The 26,885-nt window shown below is 36.2% G+C and overlaps 1 protein-coding gene and 1 long non-coding RNA gene across 6 annotated transcripts in view; both read right to left on the minus strand.

The window, feature by feature from the left end:
* The window catches only part of fwd (phosphatidylinositol 4-kinase beta fwd), a 428,358-nt gene extending 419,783 nt beyond the window's left edge, over window positions 1–8,575 (minus strand). The window contains exons 1-2 of one of the 5 annotated variants that reach the window (XM_067097700.1): window positions 8,447–8,532; window positions 5,443–5,530 (exon numbers count right to left, since the gene is read on the minus strand). The gene's annotated coding sequence lies outside the window, so the exon portion shown is untranslated. Of the gene's footprint in view, window positions 1–5,416; window positions 5,531–8,446 lie in introns of all 5 variants that reach the window. The other 4 variants (XM_067097772.1, XM_067097861.1, XM_067097286.1 and 1 more) reach the window with 4 other exon arrangements.
* An 11,300-nt stretch (window positions 8,576–19,875) lies between these two features.
* On the minus strand, window positions 19,876–21,806 carry LOC136835121 (uncharacterized). The gene is made up of 2 exons (XR_010851990.1): window positions 21,504–21,806; window positions 19,876–20,109 (listed from the first exon to the last, which is right to left on the minus strand). It is a non-coding gene; the product is annotated as an uncharacterized lncRNA (long non-coding RNA).
* Window positions 21,807–26,885: the final 5,079 nt, after the last annotated feature.

The raw sequence follows: 26,885 nt of genomic DNA on the forward strand, positions 1-26,885 counted from the left end.
GCAGGGACTTAATTAAATTTACCATCCAAAACGAATGTGATATGCTTTGTAAGGCTACACATGATTATGGAGTCTCCTAGCCATAGAGTAAATCAAAACAAAGTATTAGTCAACAATGCTGAAAAATATTCCTTGGTAAAGTCATGATATAAAGAAAAAGAAAACTATATCAAATTAACTGATATTTTGAGAAGAAATCTAAGTACAAGTACAGAGGTCTTCTTCTTAATTTATGTATTCCTTATGTATGTATGTATGCGTATGTATGTATGTATTCAGTATAATTTTTTTAATGAAATCTGAGGATACCCTAAAGTTTTATATGACATCTTAATTATATACAGAGCAGCTAATCCTCCCAATTTCATTTACTGTATTTTCATTCAGCCTCAGTTAATTGACCATTCTGACTGTTTCCTGACCCTAAAATATTTATACCAAATACATTCTGTCGAAGGTAATACTGTAACCATGTCACTTACATTAGCAACTCTCCCCCTTTAAATGTATGGGAGCTGAAAGCACAGTTAAAAATTTGCCTTGAATGCTGATATTGTACACAAACTAATTCAAATCCATGTACAGTATCATGGAATTACTGTATGTCTATTTTGAAAAGATAGGTAACTACAGTGATATGTAATTTAATTCTACTCGAACTTGTTTTCAAAGATATAATGCAATTAACATTTCAAAATTTTAAAAATTATAAAGTAGAAGGTTCAGATAATACTTAACTTTAATAAATCGAGACTGTAGTAGTAGTCTAGTTAATACGCCAAACACAACCAACCACTACAGGGAGGCAAGAACATATATATAAATTTCTTTAATACCACAAAACAGGACATAGTGGGTATAACGAGTAAGCGATACATAATTGTTAATATTTTTCTACAAAGATCTCACCTCACGAACAAAATTAGCAACCACCAGCATATACCCTGGTACTGAGCTTGATCAGTATCTACCTACCCCCATAAAACGAAAATAAAAAAAAGAATAACTGTTAGCTTTCTCCTTTTCTGATCCTGAGAACACACACTGGTTGAACACTACTGCTTAAAAGTACCCACTAAGGTATAAATACTATCCAAAAGGCTATGGAGAATATTGCTTATCACACAGGCTTTCAGTAAGAAGAGAGTTTCTTATTGACAGAAAATGCCACCCTACCACACTCAAAACATATAGCCTACACAATATACCTTTTAACTTGGAATGTTAACACACATGCTCAATAAATCCAGGGCTTCTGCATGAAAATGCCAACCAAATTCTGCCCTACTAAAAATACACAGCTTATGTAACAATGTTAGAGTCCAGACTGTTATAGTCAAGTAAGGCTTTTTCAGTAAATTCATATTATTCCTTGCTACTAGAGGTATTAGGAGCCACTACTTCAATAGTCTTCAGTAGCTCTGTATAGTTTTTGTTTAGCCTAAGCTTACGAGAGACTTTGTCAGCAGTTGAAGGGAAGACAGTAAGAAGTGCTAGTAGTAGTGGTAGGGGAGGTCACTAATGGGAAAATATTTGAAACACGGTAATAATCTTAAAAACATTTCTTGTCTTTGAGAGTTTCAGCCTTTTGTCAATTCATGAACCCAAATAATTTGCAAGATTTTTTCCCATGAATGACCTCCCCTACCACTACTCCTAGCACTTCTTACTGTCTTTCTTCAACTGCTAACAAAGGCCCTTAAGCTAACATTAAACAAAAACTATACAAAGCTTCTGTACAATACTGAAGTAGTGGGTTCTAACACCTCTGGTGCAAGAGATTCTCCATCCGTATCAAATAGCTACTGGCAGCCTTACTCTAATGATAACTTGGAAGAAACCCCCTAATCCTAAAACACCTTGAGCTGGAACCACATTCTCATCAAAGAATGTCAGCATCAGGTAGACTGACTGACAACCAACAGCCTCGGGAAGACAACCACTACAACTGCTTTGTTACAACTTTTCTCACAACTCAAGAGTAAATGAACAAGAAATACTAGGAATCATTCATAACCTACACCCTCCTTTCAATTAATCTAAATACTATTCACGACAGTGAATGAACTCCTCAAGTGAAGGATGTTGGAGGCAAAGATATCAGTGTAATTGGCTTAATGAAGATGATCTGCAATAAATAACTGTGTGCTTTTACATCATTAAAATACTTCAATAGTTCATATATCTGTTGTCCCACAGGCACTTTGTAAAAAGTGCAAAAGCTACTTCGGACCTGCAAATAACCATGAATTTTAGACAAGTTACATTTTTGTAACCCAGTTAATAAAATACATAATCATAATCAGAATTATGATGCTGGGTAGTGTAACACTGTTGCCTATCAATGCAATGCAGATGCTGTTGCTCCAGACAAATAATAGTATGCGTCAAAAACTGTACTGAGCCACAGGCATTGCAGGCAACTGCACATGTTCCCCACTGAAAGAGTTTATAGATGATGGCTAAACAGTATACAATCCAATGAAGATCTAAACCATAATAAATGAAAATCTTAAAAAACTATAGCATCACTGAATGTAAACCCCTCTAAGATGATGGTGTTCTAAAACAAGGGATAACTGAATGGCAGAGAATAGGGTTCCTTATGTACAACATTAAAACTGCTGTACTTGTTTTTCCGAAAGAGTGCATCCACATTTAATCAACGTATTGACAAGTATAGGCAGTCCCCGGTTGACGATGGGTCTGGCTTACGACGTTCTGAGGTTACGAAGCTTTTCAAATATATTCATCAGAAATTATTTCCCAGTTTACGATGCATGTTCCAGGTTACGACGTCAGACATGCCCCGATCCGACGGAATGAAATATGGCTCACACAATGGCAGAATAATCAAAATTTGGAGGTTTTTGATGAAAACTCAATAAAAATGCAGTTCACATCGTTTCAGCACAATGCGTAAAGAAGTAAGGTTTTTTAGGATTTTTGACGATTTTCGACGATTTTTCGGTTTACAACGACGGTTTATACGCCAGCGTAAACATGGAACCCCCGTCGTAAACCAGGGACTGCCTGTACACTCTCACCATCATTACAGGTGAATAATGTCATGTCCTAGTTCATTTACATGTACAGAGACAGGGCACCACTAAAATTTTAATCAAATCTCAGAACTGTAACCTACCTTCATCAAGACCTATGGCCACTGTGACAGAAGGTCTGGCTTCAAAATGTGCTTACGTATCAAGGAATTTTATCCATAGAAGCAATCTAATAATCACCATAACATCTGACTGTTAATCACTGTGAACCTTGATGTTAACAAACTAATCATTCATTGTTTGTCTTACACTTTAAGAGATATTCAGAAATAAAAATCATATTTTCAGACAACAAAACTGATGCTAAGTCACTCAATTTGCTTCACTGCCTAAGATGCTGTTAAGTCATCAGAAATCTCCTAATGTTGACTCTCAATTATCAGTCCAGTGAAGCTAACCTCCATCAGCAGAGTGGGCACTGCTGGCCTTCATAAAATGATTAGGAACCGTCAACTCTCATCACCTATTGACATTGTCCCTTCACTATAGTACATTCAACCCACAATCATCAAAAGAGGGAGTAAAAAAAGAAACATCGAAGCTGAATCACCAAATACTGCTTACCATTATCTTGAAAAATTTGTAACAACTCATTATGCACACAGGATCTAAGAGCTATATAAAAACCCAGAGACAAGCAATAAATTGAAGCAACTTACATCAAAATAACTACATACGTAAGAGACACGTACAGTACTCTTAAAGCAATAAGGTTACAGCAATCACTCATGAAAACACTAAGTTACACAGTGGCCCCCACACATTACACAACCACCCTGATAAAATAAGAAATAAAAGTACAGTATCATCATGTCATTACTGTACTCTGAAATTAGTGACAGAGTAATAAGGCCATTTCCTCTCCAGCTTTTAGAAAAGAAACAAATTCAAAATTACAAAACAGAAAATTTCTACTGAAGCTGAACCAGGTTCTCTTCATTAACAAAGGCACTAGCAGATACCTTACACCAGCTACAAAGTAACAAAATTGTGCCAAAAAAGTGACCTTGAGACAAGAGTTTATATGAAAAATTATACCATATTATGGAAATTTTTTCACTCGCCCTTTACAACTTAACACAAACAGCAAACTGGAGACTCCCATACCACAGGTATCTACAGTACTTATTAATATACCCTGTAAAAAAAAAAATGTACAGCCTTGTAAAGTAAATAGAACATGGTATTCTGAAGATGGAGAGATAAAAGGTGAAATAAAGCTCACCCAGATATATTACACCTGTGTAATTCTTAATTACTATTGTAATTATATTTTAAAAATTAAAGATCACAAAGGGTTTTGATATCTAGAGTGTGACAGGGGAATAGGACAAACAACAGCAATTAGAATAAAAGTTAATATAAAAATTTAAACCAACTTGAAACATCTGACTTTTTAAGCACAGGGTCGTGTTATTATGTCCAAACATTTTTGGGGCGGGGAAAAAAATGACCCTATGTGCCAATATTTATGCTGTATAGCCTTTTTGGATATTTCTTTCATAATTTCTCTAATAATGTCGCAAAGGTGAATTAGTACAGTACTCTCTTTGTCAGAGAATTCTCAGCCAAGTTTCACTTTTTTCAACTTCCAGTCAATTTTCTACTTAAAAAGTTGATGTGAGTATACCACTCTTCTGTCTTTTATAAAGTAAACTATTGCCAGTCATAAGCTATTATCACTACGAAATGCAAGGAAAACATATCACGTACTATACAATTTATGTGGGCAACCATTCCGTTTACAGGACTGGAACTTGAGCTTCTCATAAACTTGCATGATTCAGTCTTACCAAAGTTGACTTGATTCACCATCTAGCCTTCTTTAAAAATACCCTTGGTTGCAAATTTACCTACAGTATGTGAACTTTCTTACACAAGAGATCAATTACATATTCATGAAGAAATATATCTAACAAAGGGTTACTACTTTCACTGTTGACATAAAACACTCAAAATATTCTATTAAACTGAGGGAAAACTTCCTGAAGATTTTAGGAGGGAGAACACAGTTTAATTTTTAAGTACAATGAAAAGACGGGTTTCAAAGAAAACCACACAATTTCCCCTACAACTGGAGAAGCAAATACAAGACAGCATTTATTGGGAAAGCAAGCATCCAAGGTAACACAGTTCTCCAAAACTATTCAAAATCATGCTGGCATAATCATAAAATCTCCACATCATTTCCAGCACTGTAATCAGCTGAATGACACAGCACCAGCATAAGCTGTACTAACACCTACAATAAACAAAATGTTAATACGACAACGGAAAGCATTAGGTACGAGTTTTGGCAAATAAATCACCACGAAGCGCACACACCTTAAATAAAATTAAACGTATATGCATACCACCACTTCATATATTCACTTCTCACCAAAAGTTGAACTGCTTCAAGAGTAGAAAATGTAAGAGAGCCAGTATCAGGTTTCTATTTCTGCACAGCCAATCAAAAGAGTTGGTAGCTGTAAATATATGTAAAACAAACTTCATGAATAAAAATCATCACCATTCCCCCCAAACATCAAACATAAACGAACATTTTATGCACATATTTTGTTTTCAAGACTTCAGCTATGACCCTAACAGAGTCACTACTTTGGCACTGGAAGGTAAAAAAATTTAAGTGAAATGCATGTATTGTCTCTACAAGGTAAACATTGCAATTCTAGAACAGACAGGAAAGCAAATAAGGCATGGTAAGACTATGACCCAATCTTTCTTCATTCACCAGCCTATTTACTTTTCGCTTTCAAAGGGATGCAGCTCTGCATGCACCATCATAAATAATGAAGGAAAGAAACTGAAATCATAATGTTTTGTTTCTTTTTTTTTTTTTTTTTGTAAATTCTACATTTATACATAACACAAAGTGATTGCTGCTTGAACAGAGCTAAATATCCACTCAACCAGAGAACACTTGGTGTATACAAAAAGTATCACTCAGAAACAAAGCATTGTAATGAACAAAATTCATTTGTGATAGTAAACAAGTCAAGATTTTAAGAATTTGTTTAGTTTACGATGATAAATTACCACTACCTTTCATCTTTGTACATCTTCATAGAACACAAGTACAGTATTCACAATGCCATTCTGGCAATTTGTAAATGGGACTACAATACAGCAAAGATCTGAATGCCAATCCAGTGATGTTTTAACTAGGATACCAGTTCTCCAAGAAGAATGGCAGCTTTTCTCCACTTTTGTGTGAGACAATCAGAAGAATGCCATTTCATTTGAGTTAATATACAGTCTGTGTTATGCATGAGAGAATGTGGGCAGGAACTGAAAAAATCTCCAAAACAGTAGTAACTGAAATGGGGGATTGAACTGTTCACTGTTCAGTACTTTCCTACAAAGGTAAAGTCCCTCATAGCTCAAAGCTCATGCTTTGACACTACAATAAAAATCCCAGCCGAGTAGGGAAAACATATCACAAAGATAATACGGGATATAGCAAAGGTATGCAAGTACAGTATGTCAAGTAAGAAAGATGAACAATACTATGAGCATATACTGCAGTGAACCTGGCAAAGTGTGATATTACCACTCCTGATATCTGATTCAGCACCTATAGCATTACTGATCGAGCAGTGATTACAGTCCGGCACAAATGCTCAAACACGTCACCACCAACTTCTGCTTACAAACAAGCATAGCTGGACAACTGTGGAGTAAAATCTAAAAAAATACTGTCCAACATTGGGAAATCATGGCTGGACTTACACCAGCCTGCAACTACAAAATCTCAAAATATTTAAACCAACATTGAAAACTATACATTAAGTTCCATTTCACCAGAATGTGTAGGAGAGAAATAATGATTTCTTTTACTAAGTGGTAAAATTCTGCTTTGCCTCACTATGATACAGACGGACATCTTTCTAATCTAGCCTAGAGTAAAGCTCAAGAGGGTCTTTACCACAATGCTGCATGCAGGGAAGTTTCACTGCTTATAGGTATACTGTATTACAGTAAGAAGCATAAAACTGTAACTGTCATCAGCAGCTTTGGATATATCAGAAAAGCAAGCAGAAATATAGTTGGCTTCAAAAATAGTTTGGATTATTCAGTAGAACCAATGACACTTGTAGAGCCACTCCAACTCTGCACTGGTTATGGGACTTATAAGAATAAAACACAATCCAAAAATAAATCAGAGAGTCAAACGAAAGTACAATGCACCATATGAGAGAACATCATGGAAAAACATGAACCAACATTAATTTGAGAAATGGGATAAATCTTAGTGTCTCCCACAAGGACAACATGAACTTAGCCATAGTTTTTTGACATTTGAGCCTTAAACACACCTTTCTTACCTGTATGGCCTAAAAACTTCACGAACAACTGGGAATCCAGGGACTCAAAAGTCAACCAGTATTTTTAACAAAGTCAAGGTAAAATAAATTTCCCACAGGGTAGATTTACAGTACAATAACCCCTCGCAGGGAAGGGAGGTGATTGACCCCAACAACCTAGGCCTAAATTAGGTTAGGGCAATTGCTCTACTTTAGAATTCCAAGAATCTTATACTGTTAACTAGAATTGTCACAAGCTTAGGCCACTGGGATACATCTCAACTACAGCCTAACCTACTTCCCTGAATTCAGAAAACCTTCCACTGAAAAATCCTACGATGAAATTTGATTTTGCACCTATTACTTATTAGCCTGGAGCATTAATAATAGTAGGCCTAGTTTTATGAAAACTCTAAAAATTCACTATCAAGCAGAGGCTTGGCTACTCTAATTGCCGCCTAGAGGCTGTAACATAAGGTAACATACTAGCTAATGCGTTCTCCGTAAAACGACTTAAGCTAGTTGAAAGCCAATGTAACTTTCTGATTAGGCCTAAAGCCTATTAACCTAACCATCCCAAGCACAGGCCTAAGCATTACTTGTCCAATCAATGCCATACCCTTCAAGCCTACCATTTCAAAAATTAGTTTTAACGAAACTTAAATAACAAAAGACGGGCTAAAATCTCAAAATAAATTTTGGTTAAAACAGCTTGCCCAGGTAGCCAAACGTAGTCTAGGCCTAGGCTATCCTAGGCCTTTCTACCACTGACAACTTCCGTCCATATTGATTGTAAACCTTTGCATCGGAGCGAATGTCTTTCGTTAACAATTACCGCTTTAACATCATTAGTGCCTTCGGCAAATTTCCCAAAGCAAAGGCGATAATGATAATGTGATTACAGCCACCCACTGAATAAATTATTCTATGCCTAGGATAATATTAGGCCTACGACAATGACAGATCCCCCATCAACTTTCTCTTCGTTAGACAGCGAGACATACGAACCGTAGGCCTCTGTCTGCGCTTTTATAATCCCCAGTTTCCATCATATCTATAATTTCACACCGGGCTTACCCATACATAAATAAAAAGAAACACAGTATGAAATATAATCACAACTGTTATCTGTACACAAAACACAACGGCACTTTGTATTTTCTACTTCACGTCGTTATCACCTAATGACAATAGGTAGGGTTTCTCATTTTTCATGTTGTAACCCGGGTTTTGGAACTGTTACTTCGTCACTTTTTGTTGAGTAGTTTTAACTGGATTGCTAAGAGAAATTTCTATCTGGATTGCTAAGAGAAATTTCCTATACCCTTACGGGAATGTCCTAATATGATTTTTTGTTGTGTAGTTTTTATCGAATTACTAAGTCAAATTTCTATACTCTCACGGGAATAGCCAAATAAATATTTTTGTTATGTAGTCCTTACCGAATTACCATTGCAAAATATAGTATTTATTATATTTCTTAGTTAAAGCGAAAATTAGAGCATAGAAAACTTAAAGAATTTGAGCATCAAGGTAGGACTATAACGTGGGAAATCTTAACAAACAGCAAAGGCCTATTATTCAATTTATTATGATGAATTCTCTGTGCATTTGAATGTTATTGCCATTCAGTAACTGAAGGTGACTTTGAGATTTGGCAGTTTACAATTACTTCTTGGTGAACCGTAATTTCTGGGGTTGACAAGTGAAATGCAATAGAGAACCTGTCGATAAAAGTGTAGTTCTGTCTCAGTCTTTTGTGTTTTCAAAGGAGCTTGATTTATGACTGGACTGATTACGGTTGTCGGTTTTTCCAACGATGTTCCGTATGATAAAAATGAGAAAAATTAGCGATTTGTAGTGTTTGAATGAGAAATGAGGGATTTTACATTATATATATATATATATAGGTATACATAGATATATATATATATATATATATAAATATATATATATATATATATATATATATATATATATATATATATACAGTATATATATATATATATAGTATATATATTGTTATATATATACAGTATATAATGAGAAAAATATATGTGTGTGTGTGTGTGTGTGTGTGTGTGTGTGTGTGTGTGTGTGTGTGTGTGTGTGTGTGTGTGTTGAATAGATGGATAGATGCAAAAATGTGAAATAGAAAATAAGTCTTGAGTAAATTGCTGAAGTATAATACACCACAGATTAGGGATAGTGAAGAAAAATGTCAGAAGTTAGTGGAAGAGTTCGAAAGTGTTTACAAGATGAAAATAGTCAAAATTAAATGTGAGCAATTATAAGAGTAAGAGGGTAAATGGAAACCAGGAAGACGACATGTTCAAATTTCGTGCAAATGCTTTTTTGTTGGGCAGGCCGAAGATGAGTCTCACTTCACAATTTTTGTGACCCGACTTGTTTTCCATTTTGTTGTGTCTCATATTTTTCTGCCTTGTTAGTTGTCTGACTTTTTCACTTTGTGTTTTGTCTTATTTCCTTATTATTTTTATTTATCTGTCTATATTTGTTACTGTCCTTTCATAATCTATTCTTTATTCCTCAGTTGCCTTGTCTGCAAAGCGTTGCTTTACCGATTGGGTACCCTTCAGATTGTGGCATTCTACTTTTCCAACTCACGTTGAAACTAATTGAGTTAAAATCAAATCTTTACAATTTAGACAAATGCATAATACACAGTTGTGGCATTCTACTTTTCCAACTCACGTTGAAACTTGAGTTAAAATAATAATAATAATAATAATAATAATAATAATAATAATAATAATAATAATAATAATAATAATAATAATAATAATAATATGACTCAAATCTTACAATTTGGACCCAAATACCAGTAATAATAGCCTATCCTTTCGAAGCCCATCAAGCTCATAGAAATGCCTTGCCTATCATTTATTTTCCTGAATTTTCACATTTGATTCCTTTTCATCTAAAAATATCCAAATTCCTCCTAAATTACATAAGATCAGTTAAACTTCGGTATTACATCTCTTTCCCGTTACATGCGCATTCCAGAGATGAATTTATGCTACATGTCAACTTTCCGCAATTTCCACTTGTTCTCTAATTTCTAAGAAAGACTATTCATTAAAGCCTTACTATCGTCTATGGCTACTGTTTTACCCTAAAAGTCTCCTCCTCTCATATATTCCACGCTAATCATTTTCTGCCAAACGATGTCCATCCAATTTACATTTTCAACCCGCTAAATGAGACGATAATCCTGTATTCACTATGTAGCCTATATCCCTTATCACACAATCCTTCAGAGATTTCTTCTTCAACCGAAAGCTTTTTACGTACCTTTACGAAACCTTCTACTGTTATCGCTAAAATTATACCAGAGAGTCAGTATTTTGCTGATTTTTCTTTCTTAGCGCGTTGGTTTGTAACAGACTTTCCTATAATTCTCTACAACCGTATCTGCTTGCTCTCTATAGTTGACGGACAGCAAGCGGTGTTTTCAACGGGGTACGGCCGTTGACCTCAATTGTTGACATCTAAACTACTAGTTTTATTACGGTAAAGTTTCAGTTTTGTGATAATCACCATCTTTTGAGACCACGTATTCAGGACAGTCACAAACTACTCAGTCAAGATTTCAGGTTTTTTTATTTTAATGAAAATTTGTTATTCCACCTCTAGTATTCCATTTTTTGTTATGAAAATACACTTCTTTCCTCGTCTGCATCGATAAATCAACTTTTCGGGTTTTTGGGTCCATGATGTTTTAAGGCTTTCTTTGGTATTCTGAGTGCCCACAACCCCACTGATTGAATATTTTATGAACTGGCGTTAAATTGACAATAAGAACTTCGATTCTCATTATTATGGCGATAATAGAAAATGCACATACATTTAAATCATGAAATATCATGAAACGAAACTGTAATGAACCCTTGGTTTCTGTCAATTCACATGGAGACTCATTACTAAGAAACGCAAGTATTTTCTGTTGTGTATAGTGGAATATCGCGATTTAAAGAAGCAGTGTAGGTGCAAAACATAATGGTGATCACTGAGCGTTCTCTACATAATGAAAGCCAATCTAAATGCGCAAAAAGAAAAATGAAATTCTAAATTTATATTGACTCCATGAAATATTATTTGTGAATCTGCTGCAGGCTTGACACCAAAAAATACAAGTCTGCAATTCAAACAGCATAAGACACACCTCACTTCTTTAATACATTCCAAATAATTTTATCCGGATGTACTACAATATTTACGGCTACAGGTTTTGTTATTACGAATGTTATGCGTTAGAATAAAACCTGTCTCCAATCCCGATAACAAGAATTAAGCGCAAATAAGTAGCAGAAACATCAATTAATCAAGCAATAATTTTGTTAACATGTATACCAGAATATTTGAATATTCATAATTGCTATAACACCATTTGCAAAAAACTAGCGACATCTAAATTGAAACTTTACAGATTACGGAAACTTAAACTTTGGTAGAGAACATATCCCACACATCAACGTTTTGCAGGTTTAGTTATTCATAGACAGTGCTGCCACCTAGGAAATCACCTTGCAAGCTGAGAGCATTTAGCTGTCAAAATCACAAAGTAAACAAAAATGTTATTTGTTTACAGAGCTTTCTTTTCATTTCTGGGGATTAGTCTATATTTATATCTGAAGAAATGTGGTAAAAATGAGTTTATGATTCTTAATTTTTCTCTTGTCCTCTCACAAATTTGTAAATGCTGACATACAAAATTCTGTTCAAGATTAGTTTAATAAAGCATAATAATTTTCAGAATCTTTAAACGAAATGGCAATTGAAAGTTTATTCAGATCTACAATATAATTTTGAGGAGAGAGAGAGAGTGACAGAGAGAGGAAGAGAGAGAGAGGAGAGAGAGAGAGAGAGAGAGAGAGAGAGAGAGAGAGAAGAGAGTGGGGGGAGAGGGGTTTAAAGGGAGAGGGCAAGCACTTTTAACTCAGTCTCCGCCAATAATAATAATAATAATATGTAATAATAATATGTAATAATAATAATAATAATAATAATAATGCTATCCTTGACTTATAGCGCACTTAAAACGCCCAAACGATCTCAGTACTTCATATTTACGGACTTTCATATAGCTGAATATATATTTTCCCTCGATTACACAACAACAAATGCAATACAACCTAAAATGGAAGATCAAAACCAATCAAGCCCTCGTTTTGTTTTGTCTCAACACAAGGTACTGCCTGCATCCATACTCGTTCAATCTGCAGGCTCTCCGTACACCATTACAACAACAGGTGCTCACGATAGACGTCTAACGTGTGCCGCAAGTTTCAGTGAAGGATTATTCTGCAGCAATGAACTTCATTTTAAACCTTGTTTCCAGGTGATTTCTTTACACGAGACAATGCTTTCTCGGTGTTATAGAATAGCACTAAGTAAATTAATTTTGAGGTTCTAGAGGCTTTAGCTCACATAATTATGCACACACTAGAGCACTCACACCTGACAAACTCAGAAGTTGCGTCATTCATTAAAGGTATATCATATAATCTTTAAAAGTATCTCGTTTTTACCCACAGAATAAATAAAGAAAGGTTGGCGTAAGAAGCAGCTGGTAAAAAGACTGAGATCTCAAGGGTTTAGATGGCCTGGACATATGATGAAGCGAGATGAGGTACATTTTATTGGAAAAGTAAGCAAGTAGTCTATATGGATGTACTGTATAAGGACGAAGACCGGCAGAAAGGCCGACAAAAACATGCAATAGGGCATAGACCACATGAGGATTCAATCTGAATGTGAATAAGAGGAGAAAACATTGGAAAAAAACTCATTCATTGCAAAACCCTACGATAGGAAAATCTTATGTAAAACGTTAATGATGAAGATCACCTTCTTTCAGTCCTCAGAGTACTTGTAATAGACACCCTCATGTGCATCTGTTCAAGAGAAAACTGTAAGTCTACTTCTTAGTTTGCCTGCAGCTACTAATTTCGTTAAATTAGGAAGACATCATGTTTCACATATTTACAGATTTCTTTTTGATATACAATATCTTTCTTCTTCCATAGGAAGTATTCAGTAATGTTCAGACTGCCCTACATTTTAGTGTTTATATTCTATAATCACATGATCAAGCCATGATGGTCTTTGACAACACTAATTCACTTTACTTCCTTTCAGTCATTGAATGAGACAATGCAAAAAGAGGCTCCCTCAGTGTTCAAATGGCAACAGTGATCTTGTATTCAACGAGTTAAAATTGCAATTATAGTGTGCATGCATTTCCACACTTACTTGAAGAGATGCTTTACATGGCTTACACCAGTCACGCTGCATTTTATTGACACTTTTCCTGAAAATGGAAACACAATTTTACTTTTCAGATGATCACCTGCATCCTAAGGCCACCATATTGAAACTTTTCCTGGACCAATTATAGCAGTTCAATAGAAGACTTCAGAGTATTTACAAGTTTCTTCTGTAGCGGTAACAAAGTTTTTCTTGTAGAATCTACTTTCCTATCACCTTACTTGCATCATTTTGCTCACACTAACATTTACAATCTCTGGAAATCATAATGATTGGGATATGAACCTACACCCCATTTTTCTGCAAAACTCTCAGGACAGTAAATCAAAATTACAAAACACATGCAGGTTTAAGTACACAATGTTCCTGTTTCAAGACTATTTCATTCAGAGTAGTGTCTATATACACTGCGTGTATAAATTGACTCAGTATTGTTTGTTACTGTACTTTACTTTTATTCTCAGGGATTTTGTTCATGCATAATATTGTACACCACAACATTTTTTTTATCTTATTTTGGATACAGGATATCATTCACTTCCTGACACCATATCTTTCATCATGCTCTTGATATCTACTATGTTGTTCCAAGACAACACTTACGATACTCACTGACTCGACCTTAGATCACACCAAAACTCAAATAGCCACCAGTTATGCCACCTAGATGGGGCATTAAACATTAATATCTGTGATGGACAACATTTTGCACCTCTTAATTAATGCTAGTAAAAGTAATGAAAGAAAACCACAGCCTCTGGGAAAATAATATTGAAATTTATAACATTCTAATTACATAGGTCCCCTTACATAAAACCAGCAATGGTATATCACCAGAGTACAAAGACTTACTGGCTCCTGCAGCAGTACTGCCTTGTAAGTCAGGGGCAGTAACACTGCATCATCAAATCTTGGTGATATTGTCTCATGGAAGAAACACTGATCGTGTGGGTCTGGTGAAAGGGCTCCTACATAAGACGGGTAGGTTTATGTTTGAATATTGGCATTCTTTAAATCAGAAATGTTGCTGTATACATAAAAATTTACATGAAGTCAATGAATTAATAATGATGAGGAAAAAAGCAGTACTCTGTGGAGTCCCAAGAATTTGCCTTTTAGGTGACAGATGCTATGACTATAAGAAAGTGAACAATTGCCCAAAGCTAGGGCTAAACTATTTTTAGCAAAAGCAACCTCAGTTATGATATGGAAGATGTCCACATATTGTTTCACCAGAATCAGGCTACCCAACAGACCATAAGAACTGCTCTGTTTTGAAAATCGATCAGAGGTCACAATAGAGGGATTAACCATTTATGAGAAAAGTACAAACTGATGAAGTTGCATAACAAGAGCAGGTCCCTGCATGGAAGCAAGGATTAGGGCAAAAAAATTTGAACTTATAACCAACATCATCTGCTGCTCCCTGTAGGCTGTGAGACATCTATATTTGCTTCATCATATCTCCATCAATATATATATATATGAACAATTATGGGTCTTGAGATGTCCCCAGAACAAACAGGCATTATTTTAATAGACCAAGAAAATAGTGTTCTCACTCATAGAGCCGTTATTTCCAAATCAAGAAGAGTAGCAGTGCCAACAATTTGACTGATCATAGCTTTTAAGAGTGACCAGCCTGACCACCCCCGGAAAGATGCTGGAAGCACTAACTTGAAGCGTAACAATGTTGAGTGTGATAATTCAAGTGACCAGATCATTATTTTGAGGATGGGCATGGACTCAGGTTAAAAAGTTGTCATGTACCAATTTGTCCTCATAATTGACTTGCAGTTATGTTTCCTTAACATTGGCTCATGCAGGGACATTCAGACTGAAAAAAAGAAGACACTTGTTGCCACCAGAAATAAGGAAGCACCTGGGACTCTAGACAGGAAACAAACTAGTTCCAGACCAGCCACAGCAAAGATGTCCCCCAGTGTTAGGGAATGGTTCACACTTTGAAAGGACAAAAAACCACATGGTGTTCATTGACATAGCATGAACTGAAAGCAAATGGACAGGATGATGGGCCTTCTTGATTGGCCATATTGATTGGGTGTGCTGCACCTCTGGACTCCAGAGACAACAGAAACTGTCAACAGCAGAACCACAGACCAACTCCACATGAGATGTACCAGCTGCAACTGTATTTTTGACAAATAACTGGCCCATTCTCTTTTTCTCTGCCCAACCTAAAACTAGGGATTCTCTTCTCACATCCAAGGTAGTTCTTCCAGCATGGAAAAAGCTACCCAAGCAGCTACTCTTCTTCAGATTCATTGGCAATTTCAAGATGTTACAACTTCATGCAAGGCAGTTATCCAGCAAAGTCTCACAGGCAGAGTTTTTTCATGGAGACTGCTGCAGGTATCACAGGACAGAACTTCTGCCAACAACCTCATCTAGGACAAGTAGGATCAATTCAAGGTTCACCTAAACCTCCCAACTGGGACTACCCCACTTATGGCGAGCCTTACCAGGCCTCCTTGCAAACTGCCATGAGGTAGCATTGCTGGGTTTCACAAAGATGAGTCCATTGATTGGCATTTGCTTCATTAAGACAGGTAAGTAAGATTAAAGTGCTGCCTAGGAACGTCAAGCACACTGGATGTTAACCATCAGTGGAGTTGCCATTTGTACCAAAATTCATTGCAATGACCAGACAACAAGTACATAGGGCCATTTCACAGCATCTTTTGCTATCTCCTTCCTAGCTGCCTTCATGAGTAACAAGAACCGCCTACTTTGTCCTATAAGGGTTATCCAGTACTACCTGGAAAAACGGAGAAAATCCAGGGATAATGTAATCAGACTATTTCTCTCCACAGCACAGCCTTACACGAGTCTTTCTGAGTGTACAGTAAAGCAACAGATAGCACAGCATAGCAGGTAAGAATGCTAATCCAAGAAATCAAAACCATCTCTTCATTGGTTGTTTTCAAATGTGAGATGGATGTTTCTTATTCTTTAAATGGAGGTAGCTGACAATACCAATCCATGTCTGCTAATTTATATTTAAGAGTTTTATCTTGCTATGGTTGGATTTGTATTTGCAGCAGGCCAAGTTTTACTTTGGGGATATTAGAGAATCATCTTCTACTTTATAACCTCACCTCCCTTCATTCATTCAGGTTGGCATTCAAGAGCCAAAGACTTCCTTGTTGATCATGGACTCAAAACAGTCCCTATGTGCTCTCCAGGATCATACAAGTTTAAACAAGGGGGACTCAGCCCTCCCACCTAAATCATAATTTAGGTACATATGATCTGTGGACAGTGATGAAACACAAACTGGGTTTTTATAGCACGAAACTACTTTTTTCACTTATAACCATCAAGCATATACCGTAGTGGGTTCCTCCTTACATTCCCAGTGGTCTTACAGCCTCATTTCCTGACTAAACAATAAGTGAGCATTTAAATGATCCATGAATCACAAGACTACCATACTTCTGTCAGTTAGACAAAACTTTTGAGTCAGGGACATTTGAAGACCACTTATGAGGCATACACGTGATTACTAATGGGATTGTATGACAAATTTAGTTACACTAAAAAAACTTACCAGTAGTACTGTATGGTAGTATAACCATCCATCTTTTAAGTCACTAAAAAGAACTGTGGCCCCACCAGTGGAAACCTCTTTATATGAGTGTTCCTCCCTGGAAATACTGGAGAGTCTATACCAACCATATATAAATCTGGCCATGTTCCTGACTAACACAGAAAACTGAAGAATTCCTAATTTAAAAGATTTATTATACAGTAATATGAAGGGAGCATCCATTTCATCTCTAAGCCTCCCATTACCCATGGGTAAAAAATACATCTGAGCTTAGACAACTTTGGTAGTGTCAGCAGTTCTTCCACAGGAGTAATGTTTTAACAGCTTTAAAGTCTGCCGCAAAAATTAATGTTACAGAGACTTCACACCTTGACCGTAACTAACCTGGTTAGCGAAATACTAGATTTCACAACACTGCTCCCATCAAGCAAAAGAAATCTTATTCACAAACAGAATGTACTGGGTACATGTTTACATCCCACAACAGATAAGTCTTCAAGACACTAAGCCCAGAAAACAAGACTTCAAGATGTTAAGCCCTTTACACGGATGCCTCGGCATGGCAGCTACTGAATTCATGAACTGTATTTAGAGAACTAAAAATGGTATAAAGATAAAGAAAAACTTGGACACTGGGTAAAAAAGTAATTGTGATAAACACAATCATTCCTCTCAAAAGAAATTAGAAATTATACGTAGGTTGTTACCACTGTTTTAACTACTAATTTATTCAAAAGCAAATCCTAAAGACTGTACACTCAGTAGAAAAACATGCCATTTGCACATCCAACTGTTTGGACACAACAGTATATGCATGATTCAAGTTACACAATGCTGTATAGGAAAAAATGATTAGGGAATAAATATTAAAAGGTATAGGAATGCAAAGTAGGAGAATGGAGAAAAACAAAAAGTAAATAACTTAATTAAAATCAAGCTCATATATTAATAATGAAAAATTTTTTTTTTATTATTATTATTAATCTATGAGCTTGATTTTGTTAAGTTCAAATATAAGACGAGGGCAAAGTAGATGAAATATTATGACCATGTGAAGACCATACTTGGGTTCTAGTAATGGTTTAAGGGCTTTGTCCAGCTCACATTGTCACAACAAATTATCATCTTAATACCTGTACAAGCAGATAACACCTTTTAGTCTCTGGAAGGAAAATATAATTTAAATAAACTAAATATAATATAACATGCAGTACAAGAACAAACATGAGTAGTTAACATTATTTTTCAATCCATCACTGTCCACCTTCTGGTTTTAATGTCATGATGATGGGGTGATGAAGGTGAGCTCAACTCTGCTACTGATATTTCACTTTAGTTTTGACTTGTCCATCATTCAAGTTATACAAATATTTTCAGACAAATGAAGACAATCCCTTGAGTATTTTGAACTTCGTCCACTGTGATACCCATATGAATAATTGATTCCCCCTTCACACTAATAATACTGTGCAGAGTCTGTTAACATACATTAATAAATGTTAAGGTATATGTAAAATAGAAGCAAAAGGAAACACCTAAGCAAAAGGGCACTAAATAGGGGAAAGAAATAAATGAGCAATGATAGAACATTACTACATTTATTAAGCAGTGGAGTAAAAAAATATATAGTATTCTGTATGCAAGTGACTTAAACTTAGGATCAAGTAATGGACTTATGATTGAATCTGAAATTTAGGATACAGAGCCAAGCATTTGGGCATTTTCAGCCAGTCAGTGCTTAAGGAAGTGTAAAGTTGGAGTCGAGTTCTTAGACAGAAAGATAAATGATTCAAAATATAATGAAATGAAATGCAAGGATCTCAAGGTGAAACTGGGAGAAAATCCAAACTTGCACTGATAAGTGATAAAGAGGTTAGACAGCAAGACGGACGAAAGGAAGCAGGAATGGAGATAAAGGTAGAGTTCACAAGATTATTGTTAGTTCACCTATGGACCTCTGCAACATTACTGACAACTTTACTATTTAAACTGCAAAAATTGTAAAGATGTTGCTCCACCAGATTTACTTTTCTACTGGAACTTGGTTAATTTCTTTTAAATGGTCTGAATATCAAATGCTTTTCAGCAGTTTAGTTTTTTCCTCAGAACAAGCTACTGCCCTACTACAGCCTTCTTTCTGCTCAGTAATCAAGAGGTTAAGGTAAAGCAACTAAGAATTGGCAAAGCAGACAACGTTGCTCTTACAGAGGAGTGAAGTAGGGGTTATGACCATCACTATTCTCAACATGACACATCTTATACCCAGTCAGATGGGAGCAAGGAAGGGCCTTCATGGGAGCAAGGAAGGGCCTTCGTGGGAGCAATGATTAGCAAAATCTTGTCTTGAACAATCTGGAAATACATATAAATTACAACCATGTGTTTTACTAGAGCCATTACAGTATCTGCTTGGATGTGAAGATGAAGGAAAAAGGAATACAGTACGTAGTGGTGCCATGGAATGGTTTTTGGCCAAAGGCCAGGCACCCCAAGGGTCATTCAGCACTTATAAAATGGTACAGGGTAACATTGTTGCCGATCTCAGTAAAGGAAGTATTGTGAATGAGATTGAAGACCCAAATATCCAATAAACTGGTATGTGGACAGACTGTCTATAATGGGTAAAATGGTTTTGAAACACGAGTTGCAGTGGGGTATTTGTTATAATGAATAATCTTACTATCACACACTTTGTTATAATGAATTTCCTACTACTTCACACCTGGTCCCCATAAAACTAATGGGAAAATTATGACAGAAAGTATGAGGCCACAGTTTGCTTAACCTTAATGAGTGAAGCCTTCAGTAGCTTAAATCCTTTTCACTGCTTCTATGGTTAAAAAGGATCTTGCATTCTTGGAAACTTGATTTTGAAGGCCTGAAAGAGAAAACTGTTGGTAATGAGTTAGTTTAAATCAGAGTAGAATGGGACCATTTCCTCTATAATATACAGTACAGCAATCAAGTGAGATTCTATTAAGGATTATTGTAGAGTGTATAAGAGCTCATCATTCATATTTTATCAAACCTGGGAATGGCCATTTCTGTTATTAGTGACAGATAACATGCACTTTCCCATTACTGGGCAGAAGCACGTAAGGAATACTGTTTAATAAACAATCTGTAGCGGTACCTCTTAAAAGTGATTCATAGGGTGTGTTGGGACCAAGGGTGTGTGCCTCATAGTGACCTAGAGAATCAGGGTGATATCCAAACCCTGGCATTTATTTTTTATATTGAATATCTAAAAGGGGTACATTAACTCTGCAGATTTTGTCGAGCCAGGAATGCTGACAGTGAGTGACAGGTTTGGTAACTGCAGCAGCAAAACCCATTACATATTAGCCTGACTCAATTTGAAAGTGGTCATATTCAAATTGAAGAGGCACTTGGTGGCCTACTCGTGAAATGTATGAATGTGGGGTTGGTGGCAATGTAAGGCCAAAATTGGAGCTCCTGGGATTTATGTACACCTTTAGGGACATTATGAGCTGTTGAACATTACTTTGATAATTTCAAGTTTTCACCCTGTTCACCACACCCTAAAGGAAAAACAAGACTTAATTCTAGTCCATCAAAGCATATTATCAGCTTGCTAGGCTGTTGGCTTGGGCAATGCCAGACAAGCAACAAACATTGCACATTAGATCCACACATATAAATATATTTTAAATTAATTTGTACTTTTCCTAGGCATATGAACCTTAAGTTTTCATATGACATACCGAAGTGCTTCACCTGATACCGACTACAATTGTCACAGTAGTCGTAGCTGTGGCTGCCTCATCATTTACTCTACTATCCTTACATATGCAGGGGGGATACAACACATTTCAACATTTGTACAAAAAAAATTTTACTTACATGTTTTCTAAATCTCTTTAGGTTTTCTAGAAACCAAACCAGTGGTTCAGTGACAATCACACCCTGCACGAACTTCCATAGTGCAATGATGTTTCTGTACTTCCAATACTGAAACAATTTCATGTAATAAAATATACTGTATACCATACTGGGTTTTGCTAAAAGTTGGCAGTTGCAATTTTATGCTAAGGCTGGACATGGTTACACGAAACAATGCAACTTTTGGGTCTGTAAACTTCCATAGCAAAATTTTCAATTGTTAAACTTATGAATTTATTATCAACTATGTGTTTTAAGGATTGTTCAAGTTTACCTACTACTGCTGTGTAGTACAGTAGTACTAGACAAGTACACTAAAGCACAGAATATTTATATCATGTCACACAAAAAAACTTAATATCAACTAACCTTGTACTGAATATAAAGTTCCATCACTGACAAAACTGTAATTTCATCAAACCATTGACTTTTAAGTTCACAACGTAGCATCCAGACCACTTTTCAGAAAGCCCAGTTTCCTGTATCTACACACAAAATTATGATCTGCAAGCCCTTGCAGCTTATAACAATTGAATCAAGGTTGCTTCAACAGAACTTGCCATTAAAACTCAGGAATGAAAAATAAAACTTGGTTGCACCTGATTACTTTATTAAATGGTTAAGTGACGTACAAGTAAACATCAGGCCAACAATGCCCAGCCCTCTGCTTAGAGCTTGAGCTTGGTCCTTCTCCAGTGACGGCGCTTGGCATTGTACCTGGAATGACAGCCTTGAATTAAAACTAAAATACACACTTCTTTACAAGAGACCCATTCTAATCCACAAGACCCTCAACTACCTTGCACACTTCACTAATGACCAAATCGTAATCTACACTCATCTTTTCTCTAAAGTTGATAAAGCACTATCTTCTTCCTCGACTTGATCAATTTAATTTTTTTTTTTTTTTAATATGTCGCATCACTAATTACAAAGTACATATGGATAATCTCCGTAGTTTTCAATTCAATATTAAATTAGCAAGAGATGAACAAGGAAAAAATTTCTTGCACGATAAGTCCAATCTAATACATGGCAATGTTTTTGAAACAAACCAATGAAATCCTCCCCAAGCATATAAATCAAATTAAAAGATACAGTAGTTTAATATTTACAAATAACTTAATACAGTATTTACTTTACATTTACAAACTAAATACAAGTATAATTATCCACTGAACTTACCTAATTTTATTTCCTGTGCAGTTTCTGATCCATGGTGGGATTGGCCTATTCTGCTTCAGCTTTTTAGCCAATTTCATTTTAATACGGAAAGTTTTGTGAGCCGCCTGCAAAGAAAGGACACCTTTAAATAAAAGTCCCTACTTCACTTTTCGTAACCTTTGCATGTAAACCTATTAAACAGGCTAGTTATCTGAGCAAAGCCGATGAATTATTCATTTCAGTAAATGGTGCAAATCAATCTTTATGAGTAACAATAGCCTACATCAAATTACCTTAGAAACTTTTTCAGTCCTCTTAAAATTATGACAGAATTGAACAAAAGTATAAATTTTCACTGAACACTGCACCTATCATATAAATAGTACAGCACCTTGCACAATTCATAATACAAAAGTCCAACTGGATACTGTCATAACTTTGATCCCTGTACCTAATTTTCGCGCATCAGCAACACCAAACGGAGCTGATAAGGTACATAAGTCTATCTGCCAAGTGATGGCCAATTGGACAATTTAGCCTACAGCGAAATCAAACAAGGAGCAACACTACAAGAGGCCTTAGGTACATCACCTTCCTTGTGTGGTAAACTTCAACCACAACTCGACCATATCAAACCCATTAGAATGACGATATTATCCTTGCAGATTAGTCAATCCAACCTGCTAGAATTTCAATTTACAGCCTACGCCTGATGTGTTCTAATGTCTCCCGCCAACCTTGGATTTCATAGTCTTTTCAAATTACTTGTACTGCATGATGCAGTATTATGAGAACGGATGTATACTTGAATGAAAATTACGAAATACTAAGCTGGGTCTATAATGTTTTACAATAAAAGTGAATTTAGTGACAGCCACTAGCCTAATTCACAACAATACCAGTAACAGTAATTGCTGAGTTAATCATAACCTGCTGGCACAAAACTCGATATAAAAATTTTTGCATTATTACAGTTTCACAATTTGAGACGAGATCGATATCTAATATTTTTTTACTTGCTATCATATTTTTTATCATGATTCCATGAAATACTTATCGCATCTTCCGCAAATTAAGCTACGGAGATATTTGCCGCGATGAATATTGTGCTTTGCTGGGTGATGCGCTTTATGCTGCTATGTCAGCTTTTTCTCTGCTGATGCGCTTTTGTTTTTTTATCAATGTATTGTGGTAAAAATGCCTAATCGCCTTTTGTTTTGTTCGTTATGAATTATAAGTACGGGTACAAATGCTGAAACCTGATTGGTTGCTTTGTTAAGAATATCCAATTAATGTGATTTGGAATGCCAGCCTAGCTTTCTGCTAAAAGTTGATCACACGCCATGGATTCCGGCTGCACGCCTGCAGTGGGTGTTTCTGTACATTTTTGAGGCTATTGGTCGTTCCATGGACATTACTAAATGGAACTCACAGGTTGTGAATACCTTTCTTTTAGAACATTTAGTACTACCATGCGTTCAGTGTCCGGTGTGATCGCTTGGAAAAGGGGAAAACATTGCAGTTTCGGCCGTGGAATTTCACCAAACTGTAACTAGACGCTAGGGGTAAAATTTCGTTCCCTGTAACCCCAGGTGCGCGCCGCAGCGCAACATTACCGCTGCCAGAACATACGAGCTTGGCAATAATCATTTAAAAATGTGCATAAGCCGCTCGTGAGCGCGCTTGCACCACCCGGAACTGAGCGTACCCATGGCGCCATGCATCTCAAATCTATAATTGGCATGTAGATATAGTTGGGCCAGATTGCTGAAAGTACACTATTTAAGCTAGAAAATGTAATTTTATATCGGAAATGTGAATTTGACCGAAACTGTAAATTTACCAAAATTTTGCAAAATACTCAATGTTTCTCAAGGTAAAACTGTACACACCAAAATACCACAGTAGAGTAAACAGTAATGATGGTAGCAAACTGGAAAACATGAGCAGGCTATGGAAAGTCTGAGCCGTATTCAATTCTGTTTTCAATTTCTTACAACCTGACAATGACATGCTTAGGAGGGAACTACTTCTAACCCCCAACCTGAGTATGGTCAAAGCAGAGAAGAAAAGTTGCAAAATGATGGGAGGGTGGGTTAGGCTAATATGCAATTCAAGTTCAATAACCATACATAAGGCAAACACATGCCTCAAAAATCGACTCCCCAACTGGTGGACATAAGCACACTTCATTGCTTCATGCAGAGAATGAGCCTGTAGTCTAGTCTAACCAAGTAACATAGCTCAAGGTCATACCACATCGATCGAGCTTTGTTCGATGAATTTTGTCCGTGACGGCTGTGAAGCGGCAAAGTTCTGACTTTATTATGCCCGCTTCTGACGCCATTAACAAAGCCCACTGTGTGGACGCAGCCCAACAATCTTCTGAAGCACAATAGCTAACAAGTGGCCTGGAACTTACTAAACCTTAAAGACTCTTTAAAATCATATAAAAAACTTTTACACAGGGATTCATCCTAAACAAACCCTCTGCTGACCCAACCTCAAACTAGTGTGCTGTACACTGTACACTAAGCCAACACCCCTCATGCCATAGCAGCCATATTTTCACTGTTAATCCACTGGAAGTTTTCGGTCACACATTCTGACCAAGGGTAACCCTTAGCAGTACTAGATAATAATCTGAATTAATACACTCTACCCACCTTCCCTTAACCTTGGACATCAAGCTCTGACCTGGCTGGGGGTCTTTGCTAATGAAAATTGAGAGCATCTTGGAGAAAAAATCAAAGCTGGAACAGTATAAATATATAAAAAACCTCTTGAGCTCATTTCAAGATTCATGGACAATAGCCTAGGAGCACTTAAGGAAGAGGGTGGTTAGGGTCAAGGCAACTTGGGCAGGACGAGTTAGCGAGGAAAGTGACTTAAGTGACTGATCAGCTAATGGGCATTTAATAGTTTAAATGGCATCCCTACAAGGTCACCAAATATCACCTCCTTAAGGTTAGGTTGTGGTGGGCATAGGTATTGGGAATAGCATAAATCAAGCTGAAGTAGCCTGTTTGGCATACATAAAATTTGGTAAAACTACTGTGTTCAAGAGCAAAATGGGCACCATGTTTAGTGCCTGCCCTTTGGAGAACATAAAAAACAAAGGAAACTGTAAATATAAACATTAACAAAGGGAAAATATTTGTAAATATAAACATTAACAAAGGGAAAATATTGACTAAAACATGAACAAAAGGTGGTACATCACCCCAGTGACTAGCAACAACCAGGCCATGGTTTTGAAAAATGCCCTAGCCTAGTCTACGATAACTGGGGGACCCACAACGACGACTCAACTACACCATTTTAAAATTGTAAACGTAGACAAATAAAACAAATTACCAAAAAGCTTCACCTAGCCCAGCCTAGTTCAAAGTAAAATACTAGAACAGTAATCTTGTAAATTTGGGACTATGCGTGGCCTACTTTGTATGCATATAAGCATACCCTAAAGCTGGTCTAACCCATCATAAATTATATTTACGTTTCATTACGTTTTTTAAGTTTCAATTTGCAAGGTAACCTAGTCTAACGATGTCGTTCGAAAATAAAAACAATCCCAATCGGATAAGCACGTTGTACGGTGTATCCAAAACAGAGCGGACGACGGATTATGTTATGCACAAAGCCACCAAAACCACCCTAAATTTTACGCTTAAATCGTAGTTAATTCTGATAAAATTAACCAGATTCAATACATCCTAATAATACACGACACGGGAATTCCCTACACCAACAAAAAACATACAACATAAGAAAATAAAAGTGCTTCTAACCACCAGGTAACATTTGTTTACATTTTGCACCAGTCAGTTTTAAGTGTAAATAATTCTATATTACAGTAATATAAATACTAAATATTCAAATTATTACATAGCCATATATATTATGAAGCAAATTCGGTATAATAAAGTTTCCTAGGTATAAAGATGTTAAATTTAACGTACGATAAAAATGACTACTTACCATCTTGACAGAAACTTCTCCGTGGTAAGAGGAATAAGAACGAATCGAGTGAGTTCTCGCGAAATCTCGGGAACAGCGAGACGCGCGGGTTATTTGAATCTCTCTCTCTCTCTCTCTCTCTCTCTCTCTCTCTCTCTCTCTCTCTCTCTCTCTCTCTCTCTCTCTCTCTCTCTCTCTCGTATCAAGTAAAATCTGGAATAAGATTGCCAATATTTAAAAAAAATAGTTGTAAATGCCAAATTGTACTTGTTTTTGTTTCAATATTTTAGTGAAAATTACTATCCAAGCTATGTTACTTTAATAAGTAAAATAATGTTAAAAGCACGGTGCAGGTAAAGACGAGTTCAGAATTCCAGACCTTTTATTCCCTTCAACATTTTATTTTAAACAAATGGCCAAATGCCGCGCTCAAAATTAGTTGTTTGCAATAATCTGTGCGCACTCCAACAAAACTGCAGTAAAAGGAAAGAAAATAAACAATTGTTTATTTGGTAACCTAGTAATTGTAGTTTTATATGTATGGTCATAATAATTTGTCTGTATTTGAATTAACAAGTACTGATCTGAAGTTCGAGAGGCCATTGTTTTTTAAGAAAAATTAACTTC

The sequence above is a fragment of the Macrobrachium rosenbergii genome, chromosome 1 (genome assembly GCF_040412425.1).
Source record: "Macrobrachium rosenbergii isolate ZJJX-2024 chromosome 1, ASM4041242v1, whole genome shotgun sequence".
Taxonomy (NCBI): Eukaryota; Metazoa; Arthropoda; class Malacostraca; order Decapoda; family Palaemonidae; genus Macrobrachium; species Macrobrachium rosenbergii.